The sequence below is a fragment of the Chrysemys picta genome, chromosome 1, assembly GCF_011386835.1.
Source record: "Chrysemys picta bellii isolate R12L10 chromosome 1, ASM1138683v2, whole genome shotgun sequence".
NCBI lineage: Eukaryota > Metazoa > Chordata > Testudines > Emydidae > Chrysemys > Chrysemys picta.
This window is the reverse complement of record NC_088791.1, coordinates 65,010,233-65,033,417: the sequence shown is the minus strand read 5'-3', so window position 1 is coordinate 65,033,417 and position 23,185 is coordinate 65,010,233. Positions and strand designations below refer to the sequence as shown.

Here is a 23,185-nt window from a genome sequence, read left to right as displayed (position 1 = left end):
GGCTTTGAAGGTGGGCTTATAAGGCTTTCTGCATGTTGATGCACTCAGAGGCCTGGTGTTTTGCAGCCTTTTCACGTAGTTTGTCGGCATTGGCTTTGCTGATCGGTTTGACAAACCAAGCTCCTCCACTTTTACCAATTATAGCATTGGGAAGCTTTCCTTCTTCGTAAGCTTTTTTGCAAGAGGTGCACCAATAGCCATCTTTTGTAACTTCAATAAATGGGAACACTTTGACCGACAAACATCGGGAACTGCCTTTAGGTTTTGGAGATGCTGTTTCTTCAGTAGGAGCTGTATTTGTGCTTCGGGCTGGTCGGATGTAGATACACCACTTGAACCTTCAGATGACATGTTGATATATTCTTGGTTCTTGATGTGTTCTTCACCTTGGTTAGTTTTTGAGGCCTTTGAGTGGAAAAATTGTTGTATTGTTTTTTGTCTTTTCATTTTCACTTTGACCTGCAACATATAAAAGAGATATGAATAAAGTAAATGTTTTGTTAGGATAATGCAAATTTAACATAAGGATAATGCAAGTTACACCAAAACACTTAACAGGTCTAGATTTCTAAAAAAATATAATTTAAAAAAAAATGTATTTAATTTCAATTGACTTTTGAAAAGTAAGCCCTCATGGGATAAGAGGGAAGTCCTCTCATGGATCAGTAACTAGTTAAAAGATGGGAAACAAAGGGTAGGAATAAATTATCAGTTTTCAGAATGGAGAGAGATAAATAGTGGTATCCCTGAGGGGTCCGCACTGGGACGATCACTGTTCAATATAGTCATAAATGATCTGGAAAAATGGGTAAACAGTGAGGTGGCAAAATTTGCAGATGATACAAAACTATTCAAGATAGTTAAGTCCCAGGCAGACTGCGAAGAGTTACAAAGGGATCTCACAAAACTGGGTGACTGGGCAACAAAATGGCAGATGAAATTCAATGTTGATAAGTGCAAAGTAATGCACATTGGAAAACAATCTCAATTATACAAACAAAATGATGGAGTCTGAATTAACTGTTAACTCTCAAGAAAGAGATTTTGGAGTAATTGTGGATAGTTCTCTGAAAACATCCACTCAATGTGCAGCGGCAATCAAAAAAGCAAACAGAATGTTGGGAATCATTAAGAAAGGGATACATAATAAGACAGAAAATATCATATTGCCTCTATGTAAATCCATGGTACATGCACACCTTGAATACTGTGTGCAGATCTGGTCACCCCATCCCAAAAAGATATATTGGAATTGGAAAAGGTACAGAGATGGGCAACTAAAATGATTAGGGGTATGAAACAGGAGGAGAGATTAAAATGACTGGGAATTTTCAGCTTAGAAAAGTCACGACTAAGGGGGGGTATGATAAAGGTCTATAAAATCTTGACTGGTGTGAAGAAAGTGAATAAGGAAATGTTATTTAATCCTTCACATAATACAAGAACTAGCAGTCACTCAATGAAATTAATAGGCAGCAGGTTTTAAAAAAACAAAAGGAAGTACTTCTTCACACAACATAAGTCAACCCGTGGAACTCTTTGCCAGGGGATGCTGTGAAGACCACAACTGTAACAGGATTAAAAAAAGAACTAGATAAATTCCTGGAGAATAGGTCCATCAGTGACTATTAGCCAGGATGGGGAGGGATGCAACACCATGCTCTGAGTGTCCCTTGCCTGTTTGCCAGAAGCTGGGAATGATCAACAGGGGATGGATCACTTGATAATTCCCTGTTCTGTTCATTCCCTCTGAAGCACCTGGCCTTGACCACTGTCGGAAGACAGGATACTGGGCTATATGGACCATTGGTCTGACCCATATGACCATTCTTATGTAAAAATTAATTCTAATAGTAAAAATGTTTAGTACAGAAACTCCCCAACATAATGACCTCTCAAGATAGCAACGATGTGAGATAACAACCTTGGCAAATAATGCATTTTAAAAATCTTGGCCTATTAGGAAACACATTTATATAACAGAGGGGTAGCCGTGTTAGTCTGAATCTGTAAAAAGCAACAGAAGGTCCTGTGGCACCTTTAAGACTAACAAGCAATCTTGCATCTGAAGAAGTGAGGTTCTTACCCACGAAAGCTTATGCTCCCAATACTTCTGCTAGTCTTAAAGGTGCCACAGGACCCTCTGTTGCTTTTTACTGATATTTATATAAGTTTCCATTCCCAGTCACAAATCTAGCATTCTGGAGCAAAGTCACGAAAATATAATCCAACAAACAAATGCTTATTTAACGTGCCCCTCAGTTTTCCCTCCACCACACCCCACTCACCGGTGCTGTCCTTGGTCAGTGGAGATTCAGAGTTCAGAGGTGCTTTCACATGAATACACCTCCCAGGTAGGGGGCAAGAAGGCACCTTGCTCATTCCTCCAGCTGCTCACTGTTCGCTCTGGCCACTGCTGTTTGTTGTGCCACTGTTCACTCCATCATTCTGTTGCCAATGGCCCTACGCAGTCACCTTCTGCTGCCACCTGCTACTGTGACCTCTGCGAGTTGGTCTCTTGAGGTTCCACCCAGTTCTCAGTGATTTCAGCTGAGCTCTCAGTGGGGGAACCTCACTGCTAGTGCAGACTGGGCCATCTCTTCCACAGAAACATTGTCCCCACAGCACGACTAATCACTTAGACCTGATTTTCAGTGATTTCAGCTGCAGTGGTCACTTAACAGAACAAAAGACTATCTATGGAGCCTAATCAGCTCTGTCTTTAAACAGTGGAGAGGGACAGGTCCCCACCCTCTCTCTTGATGCCCTCAATCAGCACAGGCTAAGTACAGTTCTACTGCCCTTTACTCATACAATAAGAACAACAACATTTCATTCCCCCCCGCACCCCACATTCAAGTGATTTGTAACCCAACCCCAGCCAAAATCTATCACTTGGGCAACACAGCTCTGTTTGCTGGGTACCTAGGTAGATTAGATGTGAATGTAAATACAATCTGGTCCTGAAGCCTTTCCCTCCAGCCCCAGCTCATCACTAGCTCTCAGGGAGAGCTCATTTAGACTTCGCTTACAAATCATAATTTGAAATTATTAGGTTGGCCAACATCACCAAAATGAATGCACTGACATCGTCATAAAAAACAACAGCTGTATAAGGAAGCTAGTCTATGTTCATACTTTTCAAATCTATTATACTTTTTCAGATACATGTATTTTATCATACAAGGTATATGCTTTTAAAGTGTGTATTAATGTTTCAATTTCAATTCAAACTTCCAAACAGTCACTAAATTGGCATGTAACTAGTTCACAAAACTGGGGGAGGGGGGGTTGGGAAAATTCAGGGGGGGTGTAGAGAAATCACTGACCCCACGGTTACTGTCAAATGGTTTGAAATATACAACAATACAAGGGCAAAATGTCATTTTGATGTAAGAAAATAATACACAAGAGATCTGTAAGCTAAGGTCTAGTGCAGTACCTTAATACCAGGTGGGGAAGGGTTGTTGTCTGTCAGGGAACTATTCTGCCCATGACCAGACACGTCCCTTCTTGGGTAAGCAAAGTTAATGGCAGTAGTGGTGATCTTTACTGTCAAATACAACCCGTTGTTTATGTACAGTGATGAGTGCCTGACACCATGCACATTTTCAGATTGCTGGCCCAAGTGAAAGGGAATTCAGAAAAGATCTATAATGACTTGTGATGGGGCAAGGCCAGATGGCTACAGTAAAGTAGTGAGGAACAGGTATGTTAGCCCCAGGCTAAACAAATCCCTGGTACCATGGTAACCAAATGGCAGTTGCTCCAGGTTAATCAAGACACCTGGGGCCAATTAAGATCCTTCTAGAAGGCAGGAGAGACAGCTAGATTGATTGGGACCCTGAAGCCAATTAAGGACTGGCTGGAACTAGTTAAAAGCCTCTCAGTTAGTCAGTGTGGTGTGGGTGTCAGGAGCTATAGGAGGGAGCTGTGCTGTTGGAGGAATGAAGTAGTATGAAGCCATATCAGGTGCAAGGAAGGAGGCCCTGAGGTAATTGTGAAGAAGATATTGAGTGGGGGCTGCTGTGGGGAAGTAGCCCAGGGAATTGTACATGCTCTATTTCCAAAAGTCAGCTTTCATAGCTGCTAAGTTTAGGGTCCCTAGGCTGGAGCCTGGAGTAAAGGGTAGGCCTGGGCTCTCCCCTCCCTGATTAATCACTGATACTGGGAGACAACAGAGACTGCGTGAGGGAGGGTTGTTTCTCCTCACCTCCCTTGCTGGCTTATGATGAAAATGGCTCAGTAGACTGTGACCCTTGCCTTTAGAGAGAGAAGGGCTATGTGGAGGGTCACAGTAAGCCTCTGAGGCTAGCAAAAATCCATCAAGAAATGCAGGACCCACGGAGTCAAGGACAGAACTTTGTCACAGACTGAAACCAGCTTTGGGCTGGGAGTTAAGGGCTCAAATCTCATTGCAACTCAATGGGATCTGGGCACCTAAATCCAGTATTTTCCTTTGAAAATCCCAGCCCATAATGCTAATAGGTAAAAAAGAAAAGTACAAATTGGTCCATTTCACTTCTGTGATAACAAGAATACAGTACTAACCAAGGACTCTTTCCACATTCTGATGTTCATGGTCTTGTATTTCTTCCCTAAATCTTAAAGGGTTCAGATATAGTAAAAAGTCTCACAGATTTCTTGTTTACATGTTCAGCTACTGACATCTCAGGTCTTTTCCCTTAGAAATCATGAGGCTCCAAACATAAGAAACCTGATTCTTTTCTCATTTATATTGATGGGAATCAGGAGTAACTCCACTGAAGTTAACAGAGTTACACTGGTGTCAAACAGGTGTTAGATCAAAAAAGCTCTAAAATCAGAAGTGGCGCTCTATTAGGGAAGGCCAACTAATGGGTTAAACGCCTAGCAAAATATAAGCCAATTAATACTAGCTTACGTAGTATCAGGAAAGGGTGCATACAAGGTGAACTCATTTGAATTTATTTGGGATATTAATGGACAAGGTATACAAAGAGGAGGCAGTGAGTTGTATGGATAATATACACTCATAGCTTTAGAAATTTAGTGATTCATTTCCACTTCAGCAGTTCAAAGATGAAGACACACAAACTTGGCTTCTTGACATTTGAGTCCCTAGACTGAAAACTGGATACAACCCAGGACAAGACACCAGCTTAACCAAACTAGAACCTTTTTGAATTAGAATGAAAATATTAGTGAGATACCAGTGGGAACAGTCTTGGGTTTACAACTTTCTTTTTAATAGAAGTGAATTTGGATGATGGTGTTAAAAGCACAAATTGCCACATTTATGGAGGGGAGTTGATGAAGTAGTAACTGACTTATCATATAAGTGTCCTAGCTGACAGAGAATAAATACTCTTCAATACAGATGACTATACAATCAGGAATACTGGGATAATTAAGTAACACACAGCCAGAATGTCTAATAAAATGGGAGGGGATTGTAAAGGAGCATAACAATTTTTCCGAACCCTTTAGCAATGTGCAGCTGCAGCAAAAAAAACATGATACTATGATGGCATGACCAAGCCCCAGGAAAGAAAGTGCTATTGCTTTATAGAACATAATTGCTAGATCTCGCCTGGCATATTATGCACCAGCCAATATTCTGTTATAATTAACAGACATGATAAGTCGACTGCTTTTCCCCAGCAGCTTACTGTTTTGAGGCCCTTTCACTGGGAAAACCAACCAACCTGTGGTGTTCAGCAATCACTCAGTGCCTGAGGTGCTTTGAAGTATCTGCTTTATTCTGTGTCTGGTTCCAATTGGTTACGCATATTAACAAAAGCGTCACAGCACCCTGTCCAGACTCTTTGTCTGGGAAGCTCAGCCCTTAAAGACACAGACCCCTCAATACCATATAACCTACTGCTTTTTATCTGGTGCTGGGTCACAGGCTTTAGTAATGGGAGGTTTCATATAAGATCACAGAACAATTTGTGTGTGTTAAGAAGTGGCTCTGGCACTAAAATGTGCCAATTTCTGGTTTTCTTGAGTTATTTCATAATTTAAATAATCCTGATTCAGATTGCTTTATAGTCTTCCCAAGACGTGACTTTAAGGCAGATGCTATATGCTTGAATTTATACAAATATATGAAAACGTATGCAAATGTTTATTCTAGTTATTTGTTTATTTAGTAGAGGATAACAGCAGCTATGCTTTAGGGGCAAAGCAAGATGTAGCTTGCAAGATTAAGCTAGAACAGGGCCAGAGCACTCGGCCCATTCATTATCAAGTCCTAGAGAAGGGCCACTACGTGACAGAGACAAAACTGAAACTTTTTATCAAGTGACAATTCCAGCTAGAATTATGAAATATGCAAACTCACTAGACAGGCCACTGCCCTCTGCCTAGACTGAGGATACCCCAAAGTATCCAACATAGACATGCCATGATACTGTTCACAGTTGCATATTTTGCTCTTTAAGGAACAAAAACAATATGAAGGAACTACATGGGTACAGACGGCACCCAACTACCAGGGTTGAGTAAATATACACAAATGCACCAGGCCTAGCTATGTACATACTGCTGCTCGGACTGGTTTCTGGTGGCTTTTAAAACAGAACACAGTGAGCATTGACAGAAGACTCCAAAAGGGAAACTACCATCTGATACACACCAACAGAACAGTGTGATCACTAGCATAAAGCATGGAGTTAGAAGATACACAGTTAAGTGCTATGCTAATTAAAGGCCTGATGAAGATTAAAAAAAAATACCCTCTGGTAGCTGCAATAAAAAATGTTATCCCTAGGAAGTTAAAATATGTCATAATGTGCTGGTACGTGGTGTATGCCTGCACCCACGCATGCAGCCATAAATGTGGGTCTATTCCAATGTGCAGCAGACATTGTAGCAAGTTCAATTAAAAACTGTCACTTTTTTTTAACAAGCTGTTCACTCTTGCAACTGCAAGATGTGTGTGACGTTTGGATCTCTTGACTTTTAGTTTTATTTGAAAACACTTTTGGGAAAACACCTCCTCATTTAATTCTGTGGTGCAGACTGAAAGGTAGGCTGGATCTCTGGCTGTTACTGCCCCAAAGAACATGTTTTAGGGACAGTGAAAGGGCACTCAGAGGTAGGGTGACCAGATGTCCCGATTTTATAGGGACAGTCCCAATTTGGGGGTCTTTTTCTTATATAGGCTCATATTACCTCCCACCCCCGTCCCAATTTTTCACACTTGCTGTCTGGTCACCCTACTCAGGGGGCCAGGAGGCCTAGTGGTTAGCACACCTGATCTCCAGCACTTTGTCTTTCCGTCAAGGGACAGCAGAGGTGCCTGATTCCTGACTGTAGGCTGGGAGTGTTTGGACCTCTACCTACATCTGGGCCTTCACCCTTAAGTGGTGTGTGGTAGGGGAACCAAGGGTCTCCCTCTCCACTGAATCCCGGCCCAGGGCCCTGTGGGAATACCACCAGCAGGGTCCTCCTTACACAGTGTCTAACTCTGTCACCCTGAGCTACTTTCTACTCAGGTGCTCCTTCAGCTTGGGCAGGGCCCCTATAACTCAAACAGTCAGTAGCTTAACAAAAAGTCCAAATGAACAAGGCCCTGCAGGACCTCCTGGGTCTCAAAGGTGGTGGTTGGAGAAGGTACTGCTTGTGGGCTTTGCCCACTATGGGGTCCCTTCTCAGGTTCAACCTTCTGTCTGGCTTCCCAGAAAAGGGCTCATCTCTCCTGCAACCTGTTCACCACACTTTGCCTGGGCTTCTGAGCTCCTTTTACCCTGCTCCTCCAGTGGGAGTATGCTTGGCAGGGCTGGAGGGGCGAGGCTACCTGGGCATGGTATTGCCTTTGAACCCCTTTGGGCAGAGTGTGGTGGTTGTATGCCCCATCAAAGGGACAAACTTGATTTTCTGTCTCTTTACACTGTTAGAGAAGCTCAGGAGCATATGTAACACCAATGGACACCGGTCAACAGCGGCAAGGATCCAACCTGGGATTTCTGGAGCTAAATGCACGAGTTTCTATTGCATGAGCTAAAAGCCACATGTCTCTTAGGTAAGGCTGTAGCAGAATCATTAATCTCTAAGTGATCTCATTGTCACTAGAGGGGGACAGCACCACACCCAGGAGGTGTGTGGGTTACTTACTTCTCCTAGCAGAGGAAACACACCCCGAGCTTCAGAGATTTCCCAGTTGATATCCCAGACAAGCCCCCACTTATAACACTGACAGACTCTGGTTGGTGGCAGCCAGGATCGAACCTGAGGTCTCTGGAACTAAATGAATGAGCCTCTACTGTATGAGGTAAGAGCTACAGGGCTCTTTGCTAAAGGCTGTGACTGACTCATTAATCTCTAAGTAGTCTCAGTGCCACTAGAGGGGAACAAAGCACCACAGACAGGAGGTGTGTGAGTTACGCATAGTTTGGACCAGATCCTGATATCTCACTGCTTTTACATTGATATCAGTGGAGTAACCCCAGCTTCACACTAATGTGAGTGAGATCAGAATCAGGCCCCTGGGCTCTAGGTTATTCATGTATTTGAAATATAAATGTTTAAATTTTGGTGAAATGACTCAGTTTCAAGGAAACTTTGTAAACAGAAAGTTTTCCTCCAGAATGCTTTCTACCAATCAGTTTATAGCAACATTTTACAGCAGTTTACAGTAACACTTCTTGACCACTAACCAAAAGAGAGGCATCTGCATTATAAAAGACCCAGATGCCTTCCTTTTCCCAGAATGCCTTGCCAAGAGGTGCTGGGCAACCAGGCCTTCCTTCCCCTTCCCACCTACTGTTACTAGAGTGGCTCAGTCAGATGAACATAACTTTCTTCTCTCTATTTATGACACAGCAGACAATCATTTTCATACTGTGACCATTTGTGACAAGAGAAAAACAGTTCCACCCCGCTCAGCCATAAAGAAAGGAAGAATGGTTGTGACTCCCTGGCACCTGTTGGTGACTCCCAGGTTAAAAACTTACACGGCACACAGCAAGCCCGCTCTGTGCCATGCCCAGTGTCCATCACACAGGTAAGAGAATAAAACACTCTAGGGCCTGCTTTCAGGTCTCTTCTTCTTCCTTAAGCATCATCTGCTAGCACTGGGTGGAAGGGGAGCTTTGATCCATCCCTCTCTCAGCAGGCCAGTCACAAGAGACAAATGTAGAAAACAAATAACACTTGTTAGTAATTAAGCATTGACTTGTTCTTCCCTGAGACCCTTTCCTTTGTCTTCAGAGACAGACTGTCTTGACACAGATAGATGAAGGGCTCGAAAGTCTTGAGGCAAATGTAAGACGTTAGAGGGGGAGATTAGGGAGACTTTGGTGGTGAATACATGATTAATACATGTGAAGGTCAGGGACGTAATGCTGGGGGTAAGTTTTAGATGTGATTGAAGTCCCACTCTTACATCATCAAAGTGCTAAAGTCACCTATTTCCTTGCTCCAATATAAGTACTAACCTGGTCTCATGCTGCTTAGCTTGCAAGCACTGCCAGCCTAACACCACAAGCTGCTATGACTGCAGGATAGCATTGTGCCAGTTTACAGTAGATCACTTATGAATCGGGTTTATATTAAATTTATTATGAAATGTACAAAGTCTCCAATGCATTCTTTACCTAGGTGACTTTTTAACCCTTTACAGGTAAAGCAAGTAAAGAACAGCTACCAAGAGGGATTTTACAGCTAGCTGGCTGGCTGGGTGTCCATCAAAGGGAGCTACTTCCCCCCCCCCCTTTATTTATCACAGTGTTATATAGGATATAATGTTTTTTTTCTAACTTGTATTAATAGTGGTCACTGCTTGGAGAAGTTTTAGCAAATAGGTTAAGGAACATAATGTGCAACGTATATGGTAATTCCTCATTCGATGTGTTTAGGCATTATTAGAAGTTATTTGTTTTCTACCTTAGCTAAACACCCACACACAATTTTAAAAAAAGTTTTATTGTGAAAATGACAATCTGAGAAATCTGCTCATACTTCTATTTCTAGATTTTAGACAGTAAACGAAAGTGGTTTTTTTTTAAAGAACAAACTCCTGACAATATTTCAGCCTATTTTAAAAGGGCAATTAAAAAATAAGGATCAGTTTATGAAATTCACAATGTTTGCATGATCTGCCTTTGCTGCACATCCACTATTCCATTTAAGGTGATCAGTTGTGCCCCATTGCTCAAACACAGTCTGTCTGTCTCAGGCTAGTCTGTTGTTTTCTCTGCAGTTGCCTGTGTGCACTTCAGTCACATTAAAACAAGAGGAGTCCAGACACTTACTGCCACAATGGATCCTGCTAGCAATGACATTTGTATACACACATACCTCTTACAGAGTGGGCTGCTTCAGCGTGGGAATTAAATAAGGGTTTTTAAGGGCAACTCTCACACAAAATCACAGTCTTCAACAGCTCAGAGGAGGAGTCCTGTGGAGCCAACATTTGTTGTCTGTTCCCAATATAAATGCCTAGCTAATTAGCTCAAGTGGGGGAGCAGGTAATGTTTTGAATTACTGGATTTTCAAACATATTTTAATTTAGTTCTAAGGATCATAGCAGAAAAGGGTTCAGAAAGCTTAGACGAGGGTTAAGCACCTGTGTGGTTGTGCTATAGAGAACAGTACATTTAAAGAAGGCCTTTCTTCTTTAATGGCCAAATAGAAATACAACAGAGCATCCCCAATGCTGGCTTACTTAATCCAACTCCAAAAGAAAGGCCAAAAGTATGGCTTTCTTCAGCCACATTCCAAAGTGAATAAAGACAATCTCTTGCTTCCCCTCTTATCTCCAGCTCACTTCATAAAGATCTTGACGCACGGCAAGACACAAGACTGTTCTCCCCAGCACATCCACCTTACAGCGTGCTGGGAAGAAGCAACTAATTCTCCACAGCTTGCCCAGTTCTGCTAATTTGCAGATCACTACACTGCAGGCAGGCGACTGGGTTCTTCCTTTCAGCAGAAGGAAAAAGTTAGCCCCTTGTCTGCCATTCTCCCTGGACATATATTTACATAATTCATCATCATCATAATATGTGAACATCTCTGGATGAGGTCTCCACCCTGTCACTCAGGGATTCTACAGATTTTACATTGGATCCTAATTTCCAATATGGAAATATAAATCATAGAATATCAGGGTTGGAAGGGACCTCAGGAGGTCATCTAGTCCAACCCCCTGCTCAAAGCAGGACCAATTCCCAACTAAATCATCGCAGCCAGGGCTTTGTCAAGCCTGACCTTAAAAACCTCTAAGGAAGGAGATTCCACTACCTCCGTAGGTAACCCATTCCAGTGCTTCACCACCCTCTTAGTGAAAAAGTTTTTCCCAATATCCAACCTAAACCTCCCCCACTGCAACTTGAGACCATTACTCCTTTTTCTGTCATCTGCTACTGAGAACAGTCTAGATCCATCCTCTTTGGAACTCCCTTTCAGGTAGTTGAAAGCAGCTATCAAATCCCCCCTCCATTCTTCTCTTCTGCAGATTAAACAATCCCAGTTCCCTCAGCCTCTCCTCATAAGTCCTGTGTTCCATTTTTGTTGCCCTCCACTGGACTTTCCAATTTTTCCACATCCTTCTTGTAGTGTGGGGCCCAAAACTGGACACAGTACTCCAGACGAGGCCTCACCAATGTCGATTAGAGGGGAATGATCACGTCCCTCGATCTGCTGGCAATGCTCCTACTTATACAGCCCAAAATGCTGTTAGCCTTCTTGGCAACAAGGGCACACTGTTGACTCATATACAGCTTCTTGTCCACTGTAACCCCTAGGTCCTTTTCTGCAGAACTGCTTCCTAGCCATTCAGTCTCTAGTCTGTAGCAGTGCATGGGATTCTTCCGTTCTAAGTGTAGGACTCTGCACTTGTCCTTGTTGAACCTCATCAGATTTCTTTTGGCCCAATCCTCTAATTTGTCTAGGTTCCTCTGTATCCTATCCCTACCCTCCAGCGTATCTACCACTCCTCCCAGTTTAGTGTCATCTGCAAACTTGCTGAGAGTGCAGTCCATGCCATCCTCCAGATCATTAATGAAGATATTGAATAAAACTGGCCCCAGGACCAACCCTTGGGGCACTCCGCTTGACACCGACTGCCAACTAGACATGGAGTGATTGGTCACTACCAGTTGAGCCCGACAATCTAGCCAGCTTTCTATCCACCTTATAATCCATTCATCCAGCCCATACTTCTTTAACTTGCTGGCAAGAATACTGTGGGAGATCGTATCAAAAGCTTTGCTAAAGTCAAGGAATAACACATCCATTGCTTTCCCCTCATCTACAATCCCTAAATCACTATAGTAATGTTTTCTCCCAATTTAGAGATCACAAAAAACAAGTGCCTTCCATAATATAATAATAAATAGCATAACAATACCTCCCTAGTGGAAATTCCAGCTGAAAGTTTTCTATTGTTTTCATTAGCCAGCTAGGATTGGATAATTTCAGTAGGTCTTAGTCTGTTGGCTTCTGGGGCTACTGATATTCCAAATAAAACCAAGAACTCAGTGAAAATCAGGAGAGACCATATATAGGATTCTAATAGAATCTATTGGCATTTCCACCGAGATTCCCTTACATAATGTTGTATCATAGTATTTACCTCAGCAAAATGTATTGCACACTGTTGTATAGTAATATTCCAGTACCAAAATGTTATGGTAACACTACTGCTAAGCTGCAGTTTTGTAGTGTATTTTTATAAGGATTAAGGCATCATCTTTTTATCTGAGAGGTATGATGGGTCAAGGACAATTATGAATCTCCGAAAGTTCAGAAATTCTTGGCTCTGTTGCTTAGCTGTATTACCCAGAAATATTGTGTGCTTCCCCACCTCACACTGCCCCCTCTCTTGTCCATACTTTCTCTGGACTTCTTGGCAACTCAGTGCTTTCCTTCCCACCAGTAGTGGGTCCAGGCACCAGCACTCCAAGCGCGTGCCTGGGGCACCAAGCTGCGGGGAGCGCCCTGCCGCTCCCTGCGAGGGTGGCAGTCAGGCAGCCTTCGGCAGCTTGCCTGCAGGAGGTCTGCCGGTCCCGCAGATTCGGCAGCAATTCGGCGGTGGGTACACTGAAGCCGTGGGACCGGCGGACCTCCCGCAGGCAAGCCGCCAAAGCTGTGCTTGGGGCGGCAAAAAAGCTAGAGCCGCCCCTGCTTCCCACACACCAATCTTTAGAATGACAGCTCCATATGTTCCTCCTAGCCTCAACAAGAGATGGGAATGGTACTGGGCCCAGAGTTATACCAAACAAGTGTCATGCTCTGCGTCTGGGACTATCTCAATATGTACAGTGTATTGGGAAAACCCAGATTGCATGGCATTTAGGGTTTTAACAGCACTCTTCTCAAGTGTCATAGTTAGGGTTACCAGATAGCAACTGTGAAAAAATGGGACAAGGGGTTGGGGGTAATAGGTGCCTATATAAGAAAAAATCTCAAAAAACGTGACTGTCCCTTTAAAAACGGGACATCTGGGCATCCTAGTCATAGTGGATGTGCCAAAGTGAAATAGCAGGCAAGATTCTACCATCAAACAGTGAACAGTCAAGCTAAGTAAACTTTCCTGAACTTCAAAAATATGTTTTGCTCAGCTGAAGGTGTGACACAGACATATGCAGGCAGGTATATTACCCATGGCCAACTATCTTTTCAGTATTGCACTGAAGGTGGGTGTGTATGGATTCTGTTGAAAACTAAAAAACAGCTAATTGCCATGGTTATTGTGAGATGTTTGTATGGGAAATAGCACTTTGTTTGCTGTCTGGACAGGGTGGAGACTGGGGCATTTACAAAGACAAATGAACCCCAGGAGAACTCTCTGAAGAGGGGCCCGGTTTGCTAAGAGACAATAGTCTGTACCTATATCAGAGCAAGTTCTTAACTATTACAGACAAGTGACTCTACCCCCGGGGGTCTCATGAAGCGTGGATCCCAGCTTTCTGAACTGGGCAAGCATTGACCCTTGGGTGAGAAATACCTTATTAGATGGGAAAGTAACTTTTTAATACATATAGGCTGCAAATTGAGTTTTATATTTTTCTTGTACCTGTAATTTTATATTTCCAAATCCTTCTATTTGCTTTTACTTGACTTTCTGTCTCCCACTCTGTTAAATACATTTTAATTAGGTTTTACTATAGCCATGTCTATGTGCCTTGTGCTAAGGGAAGTCTTGAACTAAGGTGAAACCAGCAAACTGAGATGCACTGCTTCCACAGAGGCAGCAGATCAGTGTACATTGTGGGTGTCTAAATGATAAGGGACTAGGAAATTCCAGCATAACAAAGTGAGGTGTATAAATTGCTACTCACAAAGGGAAAGAGCAGGGCTCGAGGAGGCCAGAGTGGAACGCCTGTGTTGCCAGCAGCCAGTGGTGAGGGAGAATTTCCCTGGGTGGGCCCACACAGTTGTAAGGTGGCAGTGATTCATCTCAGACACCTTGGGTAACCCCAAAAAGTATCATGGAAGGGGAGGATCAAAGTTTGGTTCCATTTTTATGTTAACCAAGCAGGTTAGTCAAGGATAAGGCACTAGAATAGGTCATGTAGGAAAACATGGCTCATCCTCCCTCTGAAGGAAAGGGATGAGACATACAGAGGCAGAAATGGTTTGTGCACATACTGGCTAATATTACTTTAAGGAATTCCAGAGCTATCAGCCTCAAAGGTTATTTACAGTACCCCAACTGTGTCATCTCCCAGCCCTTGCGCAACCATAATTATAACTCCCCCTGCAAAAATAAACTTTAATGAGCGGTTATAAAAGACAGTCAGTGTTAGGTAAAACACAAACAGTTTGGCTATTGCTATGCTTTTCCTGTTGGATACTCATCTTCCAGGCAGGAAGGTTACAGCTTTTCAGTACTGCCCTAATGCCATGGGACTCATATTCATGTCACTGTGCTGTAACTTCTTATCTTCACTTAAGCTGCTGAGTGGTATGAAATTACATATAGAGACAGGCCACTCATCATTACTGGTATCAGCCAATTCAGCATTTCTTTCTAGCAGCAGTATCTTCCAGATGAGAAAACTCTCCTTGTTTACTTTTAAACATGTCACTTATTTCACATTCTCAAGGGTTCAGATGTGTCTCATTAGGTAGTAATCATCTACCCTGGAAATGCATTGCAAAAATACTCCAAAAGAGCAGCTTTCAAATACTTGTATTCAAGGCAGTCTTTTTTTATTTAAAAAACTAAACCTATAAATCTGTGAGGTCAAAAACCATCTTTCCAGAAAATCCCTAAACAAAGATTTACGCAATACAATGTAAGGGCCAGTTTTCAAAAACACCTTCTCTATCTGCAGTCACAATGAAGTGTTCAGTTGTCTGTGCTGCCAAAGGACAGAAGCAGCAACTGTTGAGCACTTATTACAAGTTGGATACAAAGGAGGCCTTGAGCCATCTTTGCACTGCCCCAGTCCTAGACCAGCTGAGCACTGGACCAGTCCCCTTCCACGAGAGCCTCCTGAAGGCTGCTCTAAATTACACAAGCTGTCAATTGCCCCAAATAGCTAATATGGTACCCAGTGACCAGTGGGACATAAACCCACGGGGGCACCAGCTCCATGGGATGGATAGTGTAGAAACCATTATACTAACTTTGCACTAGTAGAAGCTCCCCTTGTACTGGGGTGATCCTTCTAACTTTCTCTGTGACTCTGGGTACATCTACTAATAAAAACCCTGCGGTACTGAATCTCAGAGCTTGGGTCAGTTGACTTGGGCTCACAGGGCTAGAAATTGCAGTGTAAACGTACAGGCTCGGGTTGGAGCCCAGGATCGAAGAACCTCCCTGCTTGCAGGGTCTGAGAGCCCAGGCTCCAGCTCAATCCCAAATGTCTGCACTGCAGTGTAGCCCAAGCCCTACCAGCCTGAGTCAGCCTACCAGACCAGCTGTGGCCATGCTGTGGGTCTTTTATCACAGTGTAGACATATCCTATCTTTAAAATGAGGATATTAATATTTATCTGTTTCACAGGTATGCTATCGGGTGTAGGTTAATATTTTTAAAGTGCTTTGAGGTTCTTGGATAAAAGGAATCAAAAGGTATTATTGTATCCGGGAGGGGGGGGTTATTTAGAGATAATAAAACAACACAAAAATATCATTAAGGCCTTGTCTATACTAGAAAGGGCTTGCTGATGTAGCCAGACCGGCAAACCATCCTAGTGGAGATGTTGCTTATACTGGCAAGTTCTTAGCTATGCCAGCAAAAATTTTCAGTGTAGACCAGGCCTAAGTAACATTAAGAACCCATTTTAGATACAAAAGCATGAAATTCAGTAAATTTATATCTTAATGGAAGCTCCTTTATCAAGGTATATTAAAAAAATGGGTGATTTTTCACAATATATGTGATGATCCTATACCCATTTAGGAGGTCAGACAAGATGATCCCAGTGGTCCCTTCTGGCTTTCTAATCTATGGACTTTCAGTCTTCTTCTCTCTGAATTCTCTTGGATTTATTGATTTAAATCATCTCCTGGCTCTTATTTGAACCTATTTTGTATGTGCACGCTCGCATAAGCAGGAAAAGGAAACTTAGTCAGTGTTAGCTGCCAACAGTTGGCTGACAACCCAGAACACTGGGTATGTTGGATTTGGTTCCGAGTCTTGCACAAGGAGTTTATTTTGGGCTGGGAGATGGGGTGGGAAGGTGGACTCAGCTGAGATTTTGTTACATGAGTCCAGGAGCAAGGATTTGAGTTTTGCTTTGGAGGGCAACCCTGGAGTTTCATTTATAGAGCAACATTTGAGGTTTGCTTCTTTGTAGTTCTGTTATGCACAGCAGGATACTCATCAAGGTTATTTCTAGGGCTGTTGATTATCGCAGTTAACTCGCACAATTAACTCAAAAAAATTAATTGTGATTTAAAAAATTAATCACCATTTTAATTGCACCGTTAAGCAATAGAATACCAAGCTAAGTTCCCTGTAAGCTGTGCGGCCACACAGCATCCTATTTAGTTCCACGCAGGCACTCAGGGGACCTGCCGCGACCGAGGGCAGGGCAGGCCTGGCCCCCAACCTGCTGCAGGAGGGGTGCCCCTCCCCAGCCCCAACTCCGCCTGCGGCCTGGACCTGCCGCGGCTGGGGCAGTGCTGCCCGGACCCAGGTGAGGCCAGGGTGGCCCTCCCGCAGTCCAGATCCAGGCACAGCCAGAGTGGCCCTCCCCCAGCCCAGACCTGCTGAGGCCGGGGAGGGGCACCTGTCTGTCCCTGAAGCCCCAGCCCCAAAGCTCCCATGGCAGGGAGAGGCGCCTCTCCCCCACAGCCCAGGTATTGCTGTGAGGAGAGAGCGCTGGGTGGAGTCCTCTCTCCCCGTCATAGCCCTGGAGCACCCTCCTGCACCCCAAACCCTTCATCCCGGCCTGCCCCAGAGCCCACACCCCCATCTGGAACCCTCACCCCCTACATCCATCCCTCTGCCCCAGCCCTGAGCCCCCTCACACACTCCGAACCCCTCGTCCTCACCCCCACCACATGAATTTTGTTATGTGCACCAATATGAAGGTGATGTGTCACTATTCTTTATCTCACTGCCTCTACAGGGGCCAATGTGATTACTGCAGTCCTGAGTAACCCCCATAAACCTACTGCAAGGCGGGGCATGAGGTTGGATATCTGTGTTCCAAACAAAAAATTCCATCTTGTCTTGTAGGTGCATGACAGGCAGCCTGACGGGTGCTGTCTCTCTCCAAATCAGTTGGGATAACCATCAGTGCACATGCACCGTTTCCTCTCACCATCATCCCCAATTTAACAAGCTTTGCAACGTCCTGCATTCCCTGGAAATCAATCCATGCTGCATCCCATACTGAGACAGCCAAGGCTTGGAAGGGTCAGTGAGAGACTTTGCCACCTGGCCAGGAGGCAGAGTTTGGTGCCCAATTAAGCACAATGCAGCCAATCTGAGGGGGAGAAATACCCTGAAGATCTGCTTGGTTACAAAGCCCACCTTGACCCCTCTGCATTACTCAGGCTGCGTCCTCCTCCTGTCCTACAATCAGTTCTGAACAGTGCATGCAACTGATTCAACATTTGGCCCTACATTTGAAACTGCTGCAGGAATCTATGACATTCTGATGCCTTTTGTTTTTTATGTTCTGCCCCTTTTGACTTCTAAGAAATCTCCATGTGCAAATTTCAATAGCTATTTTGCTCTGAGCTACAGCAGCCTGAAACAAAGGATTGAGATTGTGTTCTTTCTTAGGGAGACATTTTACTTTGGTTCATTCTTGTTTCTGTTTTCCTTAGCCTGTCTTATAATAAGCTAAGATGATTTGGGACTCTGGAGCCATTGATTCTGCCTCTTTCACACACCATTTTTTTTAACAATGTGCACACTCATCCACTGTAATGCCCATAGCGCCTGCTATAGTCAAGATTGTCAGGTACTTCCCATTACAAAAACCTGTTTTCAGTTGCTCATAACTTTGCCAAATATTAACTGTTCAGGCTGAAATTTTCCATGTCAGGTGTCTGCTTCTGACTTAAATTTTGGGGGAAACTTCAGCAAAAATGATCCAACCATTAGGGGAAAATACATGGCTTTTCCCACATTTAAAAAACATTCTTACAAGTTTCCTTGAGGAGCTCTAGCAACTCAATGCTATTGAGCAGGGACTTGAAATTTGTGGGGCGGGGGAGGGTCACACTTCACGTTTTGCTGGACGTGTTGGGGGGAAATCACAAATCTGGCCATGTTATAAGTCTGAAAAATTGCACTTTGCAAAAGCTGAGTAGAGACTTGATAGTGTTTGGCGGCTAATGTCTGAAGATTCCATCTGCAGAGAGCACGTCCCATCCTAGGGTGTCAGGGAGCGAGCAAAATTATCTTGGCAATTACTCCTTTTGGCTACTAGGGGCCGCTGTGGCACCAGGCAAAGGAAGGGAGACTCCCAGGCCAGCATTCAGGGCATTGACAGCACAGGAGAGACAGGAGGAGGTGGTTGTAAAATAGGGTGACCAGATGTCCCGATTTTATAGGGACAGTCCCGATTTTGGGGTCTCTTTCTTATATAGGCTTCTATTATCCCCCACCCCCATCCTGATTTTTCACATTTGCTGTCTGGTCACCCTATTGTAAAATAAGAAGCAGCCTGACTCAAATATAAAGGGGACAAGAACCAGACCTAGATTTGTGGGGGAAAAACACTATGATCATGTAACTGAATTATAATTCCTATGCCCACGTACAATTGCACAGCCAGCCTTAATTCTGGCATTTCCTAACTTTTTAGTGCTTGATTTTACATCCTTACCAGTCTTAAATGTAGCTTGTGTATTTATATATGCAAATACAAACTAGCTCTCTATAAACTTGCGCATATAATTCACTGTTTTTAAAAGAGTGCAATTTGTACCTGCAAATCAAATACACAAATTCTAATCCCTGCATTTCCACATTACATTCTACTTAATGATCTCAGCATGCTTTACACAGTCCATGAATCAAGATCTATAATGTCCCTATTTTGTAGAGCAGGAAACTGAACACAGATTGCATGAGTTGATCAGGGTGAACCATCAAGTATGTGGCAAAGCTCGGATTTGAGCCCATATCTTTTGGTTTCTAAAGGCACAGGCCTTAAGCACAAAACCAGTCTTCTTCTTTGTAACCTTAGGTGCCTAGTTTTAGAAAGCTTCCATTTCCCTCCTGTTTTAATAGTTATTGACTAATGGAAATAATTTATACAGCGGAAAAGGGATTCACTGATATTGACTGGTCTTATGGTACTAACATGACTAATAGTAAGAATAGAATTCACTAACTACCCACCCTTTTTCTGACAAAATTATTCAGGGTGGGCAAACAACTTAAAGAGAAACGCTAGAGTGATCTAAAAGAAAATGAATTTTTTCCTGATGGAAAAACATCAGCAGGACCCTTGATGCTATCTTTGTTTAGATAGATACAATTTTGAGTAGACTAGCCCGGAACTCATTTCACTAGACAGGAGGCTATAAAAGAAGTTAGCGTGTCAGCAACATGCAGGGTAGTGCTATTTTTTCTTTAAAGAATCAAACCTGCTTGCTTGAACTCAGATTAAAAGCAGAAGCATGATCTGCGAGTTATTTTAGTACATGGGAATGGAAGTGAGGGATGAGCTGGAACAATAAATGAGTTGCTTGCTTAAAATAATAACGGGGGAGGGAAATCACATTCTTAGTGTCTCGGTCGCCTAATCCTGTGGCTGTTTTGAACAAACTAAAGTGGATTGCTTTCTTTCTGTGCATTCTAGTAAAATGGATTTTGTAGCCAGCAGACGTTGAGTTTTCCTGGCTAGTTTTTGGATTCTGGCCACATGTCGTTAGTGACCTATTTTCACTGCAGTGAGATCAGCTGTGTTTGCAGGACCCTGAATCAGCAGCTTTCTCCTTCAGTCCCTGGCTCTGTCTGCCCAGGCCTGCCACCAGTCCAGATTTTCAGAAAGTGCTGCTCCTGTTTTCCTTGTATGGATTTGTAGGCAACAGCACTCAGTCATAAAGAAGTCAGATTGGAACCTGTGACTTTTTTCCAAGCAAGGCCATCCGGTTCCACAAAATATAAGCAGCTGAGGCAGCTGAACTTGAAATTCTTTGTCTAATTAAAAGGGCCTAAAAATAGCAGAAACCTGCTCGGTTCCAGGGAAATTATAATCTTTCCTGGGTGGTGATATTAGAAAAATAGTTGATGCCAGTAGCAGCATCGAGAAGGATTATGCAGCTTCTGACGGCACTAGAACAATCCTAGGTGCAACTCTCTTTAACAAGAATTTGCTAAGACTCAGCTCATTGTAAATTGTGCATCATCCCCCACAATTTGTTAGCCATGTTATCATTTCTGAATGAGATTTTTGAGTAATGAGTCATTACAGAGCATATACTCCTCTGCTCCTATAGCTTCTGATGGCTTCAATTCACCAATATAAGGCAAGTGCATAGTCTATGCAAGGCCTTCGGTACAATTTAAACCCTACATTAAAGGATTAAGTAGTAGGGATTAAGTGTTACTGGTGATCTTCAAGTGCCTTTCTGTACTGGGGTCAATTTCAGCTTTTGTGAATATTTTTAAAGACACATTTTCTACTACATGTAGTAGAAAATTTGGCTAAAATACTTATTACATATGTGGCTTTCATGGAGTCCAGAAGTCTGATTGGCGTTCCTCTTGCTCCGCCTGATCAGAGTGAACAGTCTGCTCAGCACAAATATACCAGGATGCCTGAGTATAGAAGAAGAGGGAATGTTGGGTAAATGGGCTCTATCTTTGCTTACATCTCATCCTGTGGTTCTTGAGTGCCACTGCTACACCTGATATTGAAATGCTTTAGATTGAGTAAGTATCACATCAATTTATGAGATGGAAGTAGAAGTGCTTTAACCTAATGAACTTCCTAGGGCTGAAGAGATGCAAGCATGGGCTGAAGTTGGCCATATGAGTCAAATGGAAAAGCCACTAAATAATCACAATGTGGCATCTGAAATTTCTTTCCTATGTTTGTGTTGAGACTATGCCTCAATGCGTGATGATGCGATATCACTACTGTTTGGATGTCACTTTTCAGTGGTTTTGTGACACTGCAAGTCTATTTGATGATAAGAGTGTCTCTCTAATCCTGTAAAGCTGATACCACTGATCCAGCCAACATAGTCAAAGATGGTTTTAGATTATATGCTTGGGAGGCATTTACTGTGGCAGCTGCATACAGGAATCCCTTGCTAAGTGATAACAGCTAATTTCTGTGGATTCCACACAACTATAAATGTACCTTTGTGAGAAACAATTGTGTGGCACTCTGTCTTCTTTCATTCTTCCCTATAGTTGAAACTTCACCTTCTCCTGCAACTGTCTTCCTCCAGGACCTCCCATCGTAGACCCCAAGACTCTATCAAAATACTTTTTAAAGTAAAACAAAGCAGGCCAAGTTCTCTGCTGGTGTAATCCATTGATGCCAGTAGCTTAATTACTTTTAAACTATTTGAGTACATTCTGAAAATGTCTGAGGTTTTCTAAATTCACAGTGTATTCCTTTGTGGCTATGCAAATGTTCCTGCTGCTGTCACAATGAAAGACAAGCTGAAATAGCGGCCTTCAGGCCTGTGACAATAATATGGGACATGAGACAAACTAAGTTCCTTCTCGTTCAAGAGGAATGATTACATTAAACAAGTCTTTGGAGAGTTTAATTTAGGTAGACACAATAATAAATGTGACAAAAGCCGGTAGGTTGTGGGTAGTAAAATATACGTGCTATTGGAGATTAGATGAATACCAATGGTCAAAGCATGCAAGCCTTCCTGTGCCAACTCACCTCACTTGAATAGACTTTGGGAGATGCCCTTGAGTCTTTGAAATGATTTTATAAATAACTTTGCAGTATGCTCAGGCTTACTTTTGAAATGTAGTATTGTTTTTGTGATTTCTTTGTTGTTTGCTGCCTCCAACAGGATTACTGCAGAATTTTTCCACAGAAATGGCAAATGTGCCTGTCACAATAAGCATAGCTCGCTTATATACTGATAAGACATATAAATGGCCCTGAGATACAAGCCATAAATTTACTGAAGACCCAGCTAGAAATTCACACAACTGCAAATCTAAGATCTCCCTACACTACTGTTCACCTACTGAAATAACTACAAAAGAGACTCAGAACTGTTAAAGAAGAGAAAACAATCTTCTAAGGTCACTCTTGATAGTTTCATTGTTGCTAGAGGTGAGAAGGAGATGGGAAAAGGGCATCACAATAGGTGTTAAAACTCACCCTGGTATCTAAGCTTGCATATTGTGTGCAGATTTTTCTGTCACTAAGGGCTTGTCTTCACTACCAGGGAAAGTCGACCTAAGTTACGCTACTCCAGCTATGTGAATAACATAGCTGGAGTCGATGTAGCTTAGGTCGACTAACCCCAATGTCTTCACTGCGCTGCATCAATGGGAGACACTCTCAAGTCGATTCCCCTTACTTTTCTCAGATAGTACCAGCGTCAATTGGAGAGAGCTCTGCCATCGATTTAGCGGGTCTTCACTAGACCAGCTAAATCAGCCCCTGCTGCATCAATTGCAGCAGCGTCAATCTCCCTGTAGTGAAGACCAGCCCTAAGTTCACTGAGACAGTGAAATCCAACCACAAGTCAGAAGCTCCAAGAAAGGTCAAACAGATTACTGGGTATTTGGAAAAAATAATAAGCAGAGTTCCATCCAGTTCTCTCTGACTTGGAGAGTGACTGCTAT

At 43.0% G+C, this 23,185-nt stretch overlaps 1 long non-coding RNA gene across 2 annotated transcripts; it reads left to right on the top strand.

The window, feature by feature from the left end:
- The first annotated feature begins 3,910 nt into the window (after positions 1-3,910).
- On the top strand, positions 3,911-22,666 carry LOC135973786 (uncharacterized). Of its 2 annotated transcripts, none has more exons than XR_010590809.1 (4): positions 3,911-3,994; positions 7,884-8,008; positions 8,809-8,989; positions 17,627-22,666. It is a non-coding gene; the product is annotated as an uncharacterized LOC135973786 (long non-coding RNA). The 2 variants fall into 2 exon arrangements; XR_010590810.1 differs by lacking the exon at positions 17,627-22,666 and adding an exon at positions 9,608-10,002.
- The last annotated feature ends 519 nt before the right edge of the window (positions 22,667-23,185 follow it).